The following is a 12454-nucleotide window of genomic DNA, read 5'->3' on the forward strand; positions in this document are numbered from 1 at the left end:
CACTGGACTTCTCACTACGCTGGTGTGAACCTGCTGGTTCATACCTCCATTCTTTTGTACAGCTGTTTCCTTCTGCCTGGAATGCCCTACTGCTCTGGCGAAATCCTTTAATTCTTTAGGACTAGGCTTAGTTGCGGCCTTCTCTGGGAAGACTTTCTCAGGCAGAGTCCGATGTTCCTGTAGTACTTTGTCTTACTTCCATTTTAGTACTTACCACATTATATGGTAATTATTTGTTCGTGGGTCAGTCTCTCTCATAAGACTGTAATCAACTCAAGGCCAGGAACCATATTGTCTTCACTTCTGTATCTCCAGCATCTCCTACAGTTTCTGGTACTTACTTACTTGGTGCTCGATTAATGTTAATGACTATGTGAATAAATGAATGAGTAATTCCTTGTCCTTCCCTTGGAAAAGCCCATTCATGCTGACACCTGCCTCCTTCCCCTCTTCCTTCCTACGGAAGAGTTAACTGGTCACCCTCAGTGACCTTCCCACCTCTTTCTGAATCACTATAGTGGAGCATGAACAGCTTGTGGTCAGGTCATTAAGAGGTAGGCTAGGGTGGGACTTGGGGGCTATGGTGGAGGCAGTGGCTCTGGTTTCTGCAAGGGGGTCAATGATTTTTACAAAATTATACGTAAATAAGTTGCTGTATTTCTATAGAGTGCAGTGGATGTTGCTGTAAGTTGTGCATCTCTGCTTGGGGGTTGGTTAATTACATTAATTACTTTTGGCAGGGAAGGCTTTGTAGAAGACACCAGAGTTTGTGACCACTGAAGCAGGGAGGATGGGAGGAATGGAATGAGGGATTTCATAAGTGGCATGAATGGTTTCTGGGTATAGTTTAAGTTGTGTGAAGGCAGGAAAGGTGACAGGAGCTGAATGGACCTGGAGAGTGTGCCTCATCTCTCAGTGGGTTGGTGCTGGGCGTTTCAAATGTATGGAATGTAAGTTCCCTGAAGGCAGTGACTGCATTTGTCTTAATGACCAGCATCTCCCTAATTTCTAGCACACAGCCTGGTGCATAGTAGATGCTCAACCAACTTTAGTTGAATAAATAAGTGATTAAAGGGACATGCTATTGAGGGTCTGGATATTAGATATATGAATAAGGGACACACCTGTAATGCCAAATACCAAGTTTAAGTGATACTGTGAAGTGCGTGGTGGATTGTCAGTGGCGTCCGTCTCCCTTTTTGGGCCTTCTCGGGGCCCTTGGCGGACACTGTGGCTGCTCTCTTCAAATGTTGTTGCTGTTGTTCGTTGCCATTGAGTCGATTCTGACTCATAGCAACCCCATGTGTGTCAGAGTAGAACTGTGCTCCATAGGGTTTTCAATGGTTGATTTTTTTGGAAGTAGATAGCTAGGTCTTTCTTCTGAGGTACTTCTGGGTGGACTTAAACCTCCAACTTTTTGTTAGTACCGAGTGCATTAACTGTTTGCACTACCCAGGGACTACGTGGCAAGAAGACCTTATTTCCTAATGGTTTGCTATGTAAACCCACTGCCGTCATGTTGATGCCGACTCATAGTAACACTATAGGACAGAGTAGAACTGCCCCATATATGGGGTTTCCAAGGCTGTAAATCTTTACGGAGGCAGACTGCCACATCTTTCTCCCTCAGACCTGCTGGTGAGTTTGAACCACTGACCTTTTGGTTAGAAGCCGAGAGATTATGCATAGGACAATTCAGTCTTGTCCTCTTCAGTATAAGCCAGACCCCCCTGGTCCATATTTCTGATGGAGACCAGAGGGGGCCAAATGCCTCCTGGTCTGTCCCAGGTGCCCTTTGGAATATAAAGCATTCATTGCCAAGTTGTTGTTAGGGGCCGTCGAGTCGATTTCTGCTCATAGTGACCCCATGTGACAGAGTAGAACTGCTCCATAGCATTTCCTAGGCTGTTATCTTCACAGGAAGGAGCCCTGCTGGCATAATTGTTAAGTACTTGGCTGCTAACTGAAAGGTTGGCAGTTTGAACCCGCCAGAAGCTCTGAGGGAGAAAAGACCTGGGGATCTGCTTCTGTAAAGATTACAGCCTAGGAAACCTTATAGGGCAATTCTACTCTGGCCTATAGGGTCACTATGAGTTAGAATTGACTCAACAGCACCTAACAACAATCTTTACAGGAGCAGATTGCCTGTCTTTCTCCCATGGAGCTGCTAGGTGGGTTCAAATCACAACCTTTAGGTTAGTAGCTGAGTTAGTAGCTTAACCACTGCGCCATCATGGCTCCTTCAATGCACAACCATAGCTCAGCCCCCTCACCTTGTCTGTTGCTCGGGGAGAAGCAATTCGGAATTTTAAATATAAAGATACATTCTTCGACCTCATTCTTTGAGGTCAAGCCGGTACATTATCTGTCTTTCCAGAAAAGTATTGCCAAAGTAATAAAGTAATTTTGCTTTGGAAATCTCTTTTTAAAAATGTATGAATGAAAACATTTTTTAAATTTGTGGTAACATTCACATAACATAAAATTTAACCATTTTAAAGTGTTCAATTCAGTGGCATTTTAGTACATTCACAATGTTGTGCAACCATCACCACTAGCTCCAAAATATTTTCTTCACCCAAAAGGAACCCCCTTCCCCCGTACCCATTAGGCAGTCACTTCCCAGTCTTTCCCTCCTCAGCCTCTGGCAGTCACTAATCTGCTTTCTGTCTCTATGAGTTAGCTATTCCAGATATTTCATGTAAATGGAATCATGTAACATGTGGCCTATTGTATTTGGCTTCTTTCACTTAGCATAATGTTTTCTAGGTTCATTCATGTTGTGAATGAAAACATTTAAAAATATTCATTCTGTTTCATATTTCAGATGTGTTTAACATACTAGTAACAAAAATATACTGGTACAGCATAGTATAAGCTTTTTTGATCAAGGAGTTCTCAGATTCAGGGCTGTGTTGGGATGATTTAGTATTCAGTACATGCTAATGTGGGCATATCTTCTTATGCTATTTCCTGATGGTGTCACTTTTCACATCAAAGAGCAAACTTTCACTGTTAGGAAATAATTCACGATGCCATTGACTAATACTGCAACTTTTATTGCCATTATATAACTAAATGCATTTGTATTAAGAAGATCTTTTTTGTTGCAGTTGAGCATTTTAGGGGCAATTAATGTTATTTTTAAATATAACTGTTTTAAAGTTTAAAAAAGGATTAGCAGTCAGATGATTTTTCTTATAATTGCCATTGTGTTTCAATTTTACAAGAAAAATAAAAGTGAATTATTTCTGATAATATTTTTCATCTCTTTTTAAGTAAATGAATTTTATGTGGAGGAGCCCTGGCTTATTAGAACGGAACTCTTACTAACAATGGCAGAAGATGTCATTTATTTCCTTTTCTTGGGGCTCAGGCATTAATTCTCATTTGTTAAGTAATAATATCCTCAGGTAAAGGCACAGGCTTTCAAATTTATAAGAAAGGTTGGCTGCTCCTCTCTTGACTGAACAGATGCCTCTCACTAGGTCTGTAATGAGAGCAAAAATATGATGTCTTCCCAACTTTTTCTCCTTGCTCCCATGTGAGACATTCTGAGTCTGCGACCTTGTTTGACTTAAGCCCTGGATGTATGGGTGTTTTTAATATCAGATCTTGCCAAAGTCAAGCTGGGCACTTACTTACTGCAGAGCAGGGAAGACATGCCAGAGCTTTATAGAGTTTAACCTTCCTTCTTAGAAGCTCTGTTTACCCAAAGGATTCCCAAGCTTTGTGCCAAGCTTCCTGCCCAGCCAACTGGCTTCTGATGAAGCACTATTCTCATTTTTGCTGTTCAGAATTGCAGAACAGCATTACTACCAGTGATTTTCAGCAATTGGCATGTTCTCAGAAAGCTGATTCCATCTGGCCTCCCTTTCCTGCTTTCTCACCCAAAGACTGTGCTCCCAGCTTAGCAACTATCTTCTCCCTCAGGAGTGTCTTTAATTCGGGCTACAGCCAGGGCCAGTTAAGATGTTAGAGGCCCTAAGACCTGATCACGTTACTATGAGTCCCCAGGGTGGTGCAAACGGTTAACATGCTCAGCTGCTAACTGAAAGGTTGGAGGTTTGAGTCCACTCAGAGGTGCTTCTGAAGAAAGACCTGGCAATCTACTTCCAAAAAATCAGCTACTGAAAACCCTGTGGATCACAGTTCTACTCTCATACACAAGAGCTTGCCGTGAGTGGGAATCTACTCCACTGTCACTCATTTTCCATCCCCCAACATAGATAATTTCAACAATAACAACAATAGCAACAGCAACGATAATATTTCTACTATAAATAACAAACATGTAAATATCGACTCTTATGGGCCAGCCACTCTTTTAAGTGTTGTATATGGATTAACTCATTTAATACTCGCAACAACCCTCTGAGTTGTTACTATTGTTACTCTAAATTTGTAGATGAGGAAACTAAGGCACAGAGAGGTGAAGTAACTTGCCCAAAGTCACACAGCTGGTAAGTGAAGGAGTCAGGATTTGAACTCTGGGGTAGGGCCAGCATTTATGTGCTTAACCACTTATTCTACATCAAACAGTAACACTGAACAGAAAAACTCAAAACTTACATGCATACTGAAGTTGAGTAGCTTCTTTCATGGTTATCTAATCACAAATTTTGCATAAGGTAGTCGAAGGTGAGATTTTCTTACTTTTTTTTGGTGGCCCTGCTTTGCCAGAACTCTAACCAGGTGCCTATTGGGTGGTCTAGCGCCATGCTGTCCCTGCCAGTCATTGGCCTGACTAACAGATTTGTTAGAAGCCCACTCTCTCCTTTGACCTTCTCAGGACCACCTGTAGCCTGACTCGTTTATCAAGAGGAGGCATCTCCAATTTCAGCAAAAGAAAGGGATGACACCTCACTACAGTCTAGTTTTGTCCGAGTCCACTTTGTCCGTGTCCTCAGGCAGAAGGACCTAATGGACTGAATGCCAGGAAATCCAAGCCCGGCTCTCAGTTATCGGTGTGACTGTTGGCAAGCCATTTAACCTCACAGTGTGAGATATGATGAAATAATGCTTTGATCTTTAGAGAGAAAAAAGCTTTATATAAATACCAAATAGGTCCACTTTTACTTGGCACCTCCTAAATTCCTGTGGAGGCTGATGTGTCTCATAAAATTCCAGCACATCCTTAGTTACAAGGCCAAGTTCCTAGACCTGGACTCCCACGTTTTCAGTCATAATATTGTGCCTAGTTTTATAAGTATCTAAAATAAAAACTAACCCCGAAGATTTTTTTATGGAGCCTTTTGTCTCAAGACCTCTAAGTACTCTAACAATAGACATTGTATTAAAAAAAAATCCTATACATTATTTAAAATATGTATTTTGAAACCAAATTTGTGCCTAAGTACCTGCTGGAGCCCTGCTTTTGTTCTTTTTGGCTATTATCAGTAGTGACTTGGGGTAAAATTTCAGCCATTTATCCTCTTTTTTTTTTTACCAGATTCAAAGCAGGACTTCTTGTTCTTTTTTTTTTTTCATCAACCAGATTTGTCTTCCTTCTCTAGTGCCCATAATCCAAAATTAGCACTTTTAAGCACCCTCACTTGAATAAAAATTCATATTCCCTCCGCGCCCTGCAGCCAGGGAGAAGTTCATTTATGTAACTTAAGGTATGGAAGTCTGAAAAGACCTGGGAGAATTTTTTCTCAGGAATATTTGCATTTTTAAATTGCAGATGTAGAAGAATAAATTCAAAATGACAGAATTTCAGGCCAGGAGGTGGCAACCACTGTTTGTACCTCCTCACCACTCTGTGGAAAATTACCTCTACTGATGGGCACAGAAACCATCAGGAGAGAGAAGGAAAAAGGGTCAGCCGTGCCCAGCCACTTTCAGCTTGTCTGGCATCATTCCACTCATCTCTGTGAGGCAAGCAGTAGTTATTGTCGCCATTTTACAGATCGGAATTCAGAGGTTCAAAGAAGTCATATACGTTCCCTAAGGTAATACAACCAGGAAAAAAACAAAACCAAGATCTAGTCCAAAGCCCTATTTTTCTACTAGAAATTAAAAAAAAAAAAAAAAAAAAATTTAAGACTTAGGTCTCACTTGGATTCACCTCCATTTGGAGCAATTGAGCTCCATTATAGCTGCTGGCTTCTGTTGAGTTCAAAAAGCAGCGGATGAGCATCTATTGCGTGCCAGGCTTTTCTAAACACTGGAAAGCCAAAGATGAGCGTAAAATGACCTCTGTCCTGGAGGAGCTAACTACTTCTTGTTTAAGTGATAAAATACCTTCTCAAAGGGCAAACTTACTCAAGTACAATCGATTTAGGTATAAATACGATTTAATATAATATGAATAATAATAGCTAACTTCTTGGGAAATCATGCTGTCAAGCCACTGTCTCACTAAAGCGTTTAAGAGCACCATGAGATTATTGTTGTTAATTGCTAGTTGCTGTTGAGTCAGCACTGACTCATTGCAACCCCATGTACAACAGAATGAGACTTTGCTCGGTCCTGTGCCATCTTCATGATTGTCGGTATGCTTGAGCCCATTGTTGTGACCACTGTGTATTTTGAGTGTCTTTCAACCTAGGGGGCTCATTTTTTTAGCACTATATCAGGTGATTCATAGGGTTTTCATTGTCAAATTTTTTGAAGTAGATAGTCAGGTCTTTCTTTCTAGTCTGTCTTAGCCTGGAAGCTGCACTGAAACCTGCCCACCATGGCTGACCCTGCTGGTGTTTGAAAAACTGGTGGCGTAGCTTCCAGCATCATAGCAACGTGCAAGTGCAAGCCACCACAGTATGACAAACTGACAAGGGAGTACCCTTATAGTCTCCATTTTATAGCTGAGAAACTCTAAGTCTGTGCTGTCCAATACAGTAGAATTGTAACTATTTAAATGTAGCATTAGCCACATTTCAAGTGTTCAATGGCCACCTGTGCCAAGCGGCTACCATATGGGACAGTGCAGACGTAGAACATTTCCATCATTCTAGACAGTCCGATAGGACAACACTGCTCTAAGTAATTTGCGTACACAAGAATGTGGGAAATGGACTTAGATCTGACTCCACAGTATATGCTTTTAACCGTTCTGTTATGTTGTTATTGTTAGCTGCCATTAAGTTGGCCCCTGACTCATGGTGACCCCATGTGTTACAGAGTAGAGCTGCTCCATAGGGTTTTCTTGGCTGTAATCTTTTATGGAAGCGGTTTGCCAGGTCTTTCTTCCACAGAGCCACTGAGTAGGTTTGAACTGCCAACCTTTAAGTTAGCAGCCGATCACAAACCAAGCAGCCACCCATTATGTTACACTGCCTTCTTAATATTTAGTGGAATGGGGGGGAGGGACAAAAGAGTTAAAAATCTCTTATTTCCTCAAGAAATAAGAAATATCTCAGAAATGGTAGAAAATAGAAAAGTAGAGACATATCAAAAGGGTTGCCCTTTTGTGGTACTTGTAAGGGCTGGAAACTATTGCCTTCATGGGAGCAAGAAAGTTAGTACTTGTGGTTTGGCTGCCCTTTTATGGAGCAGTAAGGTAATTTTCGCTAAGAGTTATTCTAGGATCATGCCTTATTCATTTTTAAGCCTCAGTTCCTGACATAGTACCTGGTCCATAATAGGCACACAATAAATGCTTCTGAAACTAAATAAAAAAAAAAAGATAACTATAATATCTGCCAGTCTCAAAAGAATCCTAGCATAGAAGAAAAACAGCAGTGGACTTTCTTATGATTCCTAGGGGGAAAACATACAGAAGATTTCCTCCAGAGCAATAATATCCAGGTGCTTGGTGCAGTAAAAAGAGGGCCACATATGTATTTATCTATACTGTGAGGGGGTGTAAGAGGAAGAGATTTCAAGAGCTGCCTAAAATCTTATCTGGGCCAGATTTTACAGTATGCTATTTTAAATCTAAAGAAATGCCGTATATGGCTCCAATGCATGCAATAAGAGAGAGAGAGAAAAAAAAAAAAAAATGCTTCAGTACCAAATTAACTCTCGTTATTATCTCCTTAGTGCAATGAAAACAAACCATGTCATCCTCCTGTGGCATTCGCGTCCCGGTATGTTAGCCCAGATTACTTGCACTTACCCACCAAATGTTGTGTGAAAGCAGAAAAAAAAAAAAACCCAAAAAACCCTATTTTGGCTCCCGGCTCTCTTCTCCAGCTTCTTTTCATCAGTGCAAACTCTCACCCCTCCCACTCATCTTCCTTTCTTCTTTTCATGATTTAGCTAAAGTGCTGGCTTCGGTGTCATTTAGAACAAACAAAATCTACAGAAATATGTTTTAAAAGACAGATGCGCTAATTCAGAATGGGAAGTAAGCTTTAGATGCTCACTCACTGCCTCTTGAAGGCTTTAATTTACAGCAAAATAAAAAGGAGTTGTTCAACACACAGCGTGAGGACTCAACTTTGAAAACTGATAAGAGGAGAAAAATGCCAGACTCATTTTGAATTTGAAGTTAACAACCTGGACCCTTATTTCCCCTGCAGCAAACTGATCGAAACTTTCTTAGAATGATTTAAGAATTCCCTGGAGACGTTTTGCCCAGACCCCTTTGTAGGCCTATGTCGGCGGGCTTTGGAATCCGCAGACCAGGGCTTATCAGAGAAGATTCCAATTTAGAGCAGCAAATTTTAGTGTCTGATATCAGCTCTAGCTTTTTTTTTTTTTTTTTCCAAAGGAGACATGATGTTTTACAGTGTTAACAGTTTTGAAAGATCCTACATTTCCAGTGAACAGAGCGCTTTTGTGAAAAGGACCCTGAAAAGCATTATTCAGGCGAAAATGCATCAAAGGGATGTGAGTTAGAAAGAGAAAAGTTTGCCAATGTAGAGATTAAAGGCAGCATGTGCTGACAGGTGCAATTATAGCCAAATAATTGAATCTTTTAAGAGAGATCTGGTGAGATAAGGCAATAGTTGTGGACTCACAGGGGAACAGGTTTATAATTAGATCCTCAGGGGTGCAGCTGTGGAGGAGACGGCCGACAGAGGGATCTCGAAGTGCTTTTACATACAGGATGTAGTAACAGTAGCACTTGACTTTGTGCAATGGAGTAAAATAGCTTGATTTCAGCCCAGAGCTTAATTGGTGAAAGCTCTATACAGAAGGCTCTGTGGTCGTGGTGAGGCTCAGCCTTCTCCTTCAGCTATCCATAGCCTGGAACCTCTCTCAGCCCCTAAGAATGGTGAGCAACTCAGCTTCTAATCCTTTGGTCTCTTGGAAATCAAAGAAAATGTGAATTTTTCCAAGTTAAATAACTGCTTTAACTAGTGACATTAAAAGTCTTCCTTGGCTCTTTGGCAGAAGAGTTTTTAGGCATCTCAGTTTCTTTTCTGTACATGCCCCTTAGCCAAAGACACTGGGACAGAGAACAATTGGGTGTTTATTTCTGAGAATGTTACACCAAAGTCATGAAAGGTAATGACTGTGTTCCTGGCCTTGAAATAGAGGTGCTTAAAGCCTTGGCACCACGAGAAGTGGGTTACTATACATACTGCACCTGTACTTTGTTCAGACATCTGAAGGGCAGCTCTTTCTCAGGGTCTCTGCATGGAGACAGAGCTGAGAAGAGGGCATGAACTATCCAAATACAGCATTATCATTTCTACCTATAACAGGGCAAAGGACATCCCCCAACGCTCCATTAGTAATTGCGTTAGACATCTTGCTTCACATTTTCATTCTTAATAAAACAATGTAACTTACTCTGCTGTATTGTATGATTTTCTCCCTTTAAATTTATGATCTTTTATCCTCATTTATGTATGGTAGGATTAATTCATCATTCTAACGCTATTAAAGGTTTTTAAATTGGCTAGTGAGTTCTAGGCTTCTGATAATGACACCTTAACCTTAAATCCAGGTGGTAGCTCCTTTTCTACCATGGGGAATTTTTGTTGTTGTTGTCAAAAGAAAAACTATTTTATTAAAAATAAAACAAAGTGGGCTTGGGGCGCAGGAGGAAGAGAGGGTTAATCCATTTGGGTCTTCAGTGTCCTGGTGGTGATTTTGTCCTCCACACTGATGTGGACAATGACTCCCATTCTGGACACTGAATCCAGATCCACAGCCTTCAGCATGGCTTGGGAGATGGTTTCAAATACGTGTTCTGGATCCACGTGGAGTTCCCAGAGGGACTCGCACATCCTGTACGTTTGTTCAGCAAAGGTGCCACTGACTACAAAGTTGTCAGTGACCATGGGGCAGCCAATGAGGTCCAGAGAGCAAATGAAGGGCTTAAACGTCTTCAGGTCCAACCCAGAAATGTAGTAGGGGCCAAACCGTTTCTCATACAAGAGGTTGGCCACCATGTTCATGAGAACACAAGGCGTGATCTGTCGACCTTCCTTCAGCTCATACGGGTTCAGCTGGTACTTGATGCTGATGGTCTGGACTTCAGTGGCAAGCCTCATCAGGTCGATGTACAGATGGTCTCCCATGGGAAAGATCTTCTGGAAGTCTGTTGTCACCATCTAGGCCTGACTTTGTGGGGTAAATTTAACTTTTCCCGAAGAATTTGGTCCTTGGGCTTGGTTCCTGAGAGATAATCTCTAAAGCCTTGGAATTTCCCCAGTGATTGAAGTGTCTTTGATGAGGCCTTCAGACTCCACCTAAGGGTTATGCTGATGGATGACTCAGGTAGGGCTGGCCAGGCCATAAAGAAAAACCAGGTGCTATCTTAGTTGAGGAGCCCTGGTGGTACAGTAGTTAAGTGCTCTGCTGCTAACCAAAAGGTCTGTAGTTCGAATCTACCAGCCCCTCCTTGGAAACTCTATGGGGGCAGTTCTACTCTATCATATAGGCTCCCTATGAGTTGGAATTGACTAGACGGGTTTAGTTTTGGTCTGGGTTTATCTCAGTTGACCTGGGGTGGGGTGGTGGGAGGATGATGATTTATTCAAGCATGTCTAACTAATGAGGCCCCAATAAAGGCTCTGGAGAGGAAGCTCCATTGGCTTCCTGGTTGGTGAAAGATCAATGCACGTGGTAGGGTAGCACATCCCTTTTTGGGAAATGGAAGTTCCACATTGGGAACCCTCCATGACTTCACCCTATGTATCTCTTCATTTGTATCCTTTTTTCTATAGTAAGACTGTAATCATAAGTATAGCTTTTTTTTGTTGGTGAATTAACGAACCCAAGGGAATAGTTGGAGCCAGCAGGTCAGAAGGGGGGAGGAGGGCCCTGGGGATCCCTGAACTTATATCTGGTATCCTAAAGGGGTAAAAGGAACCCCTGAATTTGTACCCAGCAGGTCAGAAGTGAGGGTGTCATGGGGACTCCTAAGCTTGTGGCTGGCATCTGAGGTCTGGGGCAGACTTGACATCTGGAGGACTTTGTCTTTTAACTTGTGAGCTCTGTTCTAGCTCCAGGTGGTTTGGGTTAGAGGAACAAGTGCATGTGCAGCTGGTGTCAGAACAGAGATAGAACAGAGGAGAGCAGAATTGATAGAGGGCATTGATTTGATTGATCATTACGGTTTGGTGTGAGACATGGAATAGATTGATTTTGATTTTTCTCTAGACTCCATTGGTACCTAGCTAGATAGAAGACTGTCTTCTGTGTCAGTCTTCTTCAAATATTTAACAAGCTCGGATGTAAATCCCATATTGTGCCAAGAATCTACAATCACCATAGCCACAAGCTATTCTATTCTTTCTACATTATGAAGCACTTAGCAAAGTGTTGTACATGTTGGCCACTATAATTAATATATTTTAGTTTCTGTTAACCTTGTTTATTCATAACATGAGCAGATACTCGCCACCTTCAGTATGTCCTCACAATTTGACATCTGGTCTCATTTGGAATTATTGTTGCCATATCTTCTGCCTGGATCGGTGGTGGTGCTTTAGTATTTACATCATGGGATAAAATTGGGGTATTCAGGTTTTTATAACTCCACATGGGTGCAGGCTACCTGACCTTTTTTTAAAAAAAAATTGATCACAAAGTTGAGTATGTACGGCCCACTTTTGATGTAGAAGTATTAGACTTATGACTGAATCAAATGCATATAGAGGCATTATTAGTTATCTATTTACCTTTCTGTCACCATCTTCCATCTTTTCTCCAACTTCATGATGTAACTTTAGTGGAATTAAATATGGAGAGCTCGAAATTAATCACATTCAGCTTTAGTTTTAACTACTAGTTGCTTAAAGCACACTAGTAGAGCTCCTGTCATCAGCAGTTACAACAGTGTGTATTTTATTATCATCTAGAGACCTTGTGTGTATTTTATTATCATCTAGAGACCTTTATAAAAAATACAGATGTACAGGCCTATCTCTAGAGTCTGGTTGAGTTGGTTTTTGGTAGGACCCAACAACTGGTATTTTTAAAAAAGGCTCCCCCAGTAATTTGAGAGGGTTGATAACCACGGAGAAACACCATAGTATTAGGAAAAGAGGCAGGACCTACTCTACTGTTGAATAGTGTCTATCCAAAATTCATGTCCACTCAGAACCTC

The 12454-nt window shown here is 41.4% G+C and overlaps 1 protein-coding gene and 1 pseudogene across 1 annotated transcript in view; one reads left to right on the top strand and one right to left on the bottom strand.

Moving 5' to 3' along the window:
- TPH2 (tryptophan hydroxylase 2) overlaps positions 1-12454 on the top strand; it is a 132836-nt gene that overhangs the window by 57627 nt on the left and 62755 nt on the right. The gene's annotated exons all lie outside the window — the stretch shown is intronic.
- Positions 9954-12064, bottom strand: LOC105756772 (proteasome subunit beta type-3 pseudogene; annotated as a pseudogene).

This window comes from Trichechus manatus, unplaced genomic scaffold (genome assembly GCF_000243295.1).
Source record: "Trichechus manatus latirostris isolate Lorelei unplaced genomic scaffold, TriManLat1.0 scaffold00164, whole genome shotgun sequence".
NCBI lineage: Eukaryota > Metazoa > Chordata > Mammalia > Sirenia > Trichechidae > Trichechus > Trichechus manatus.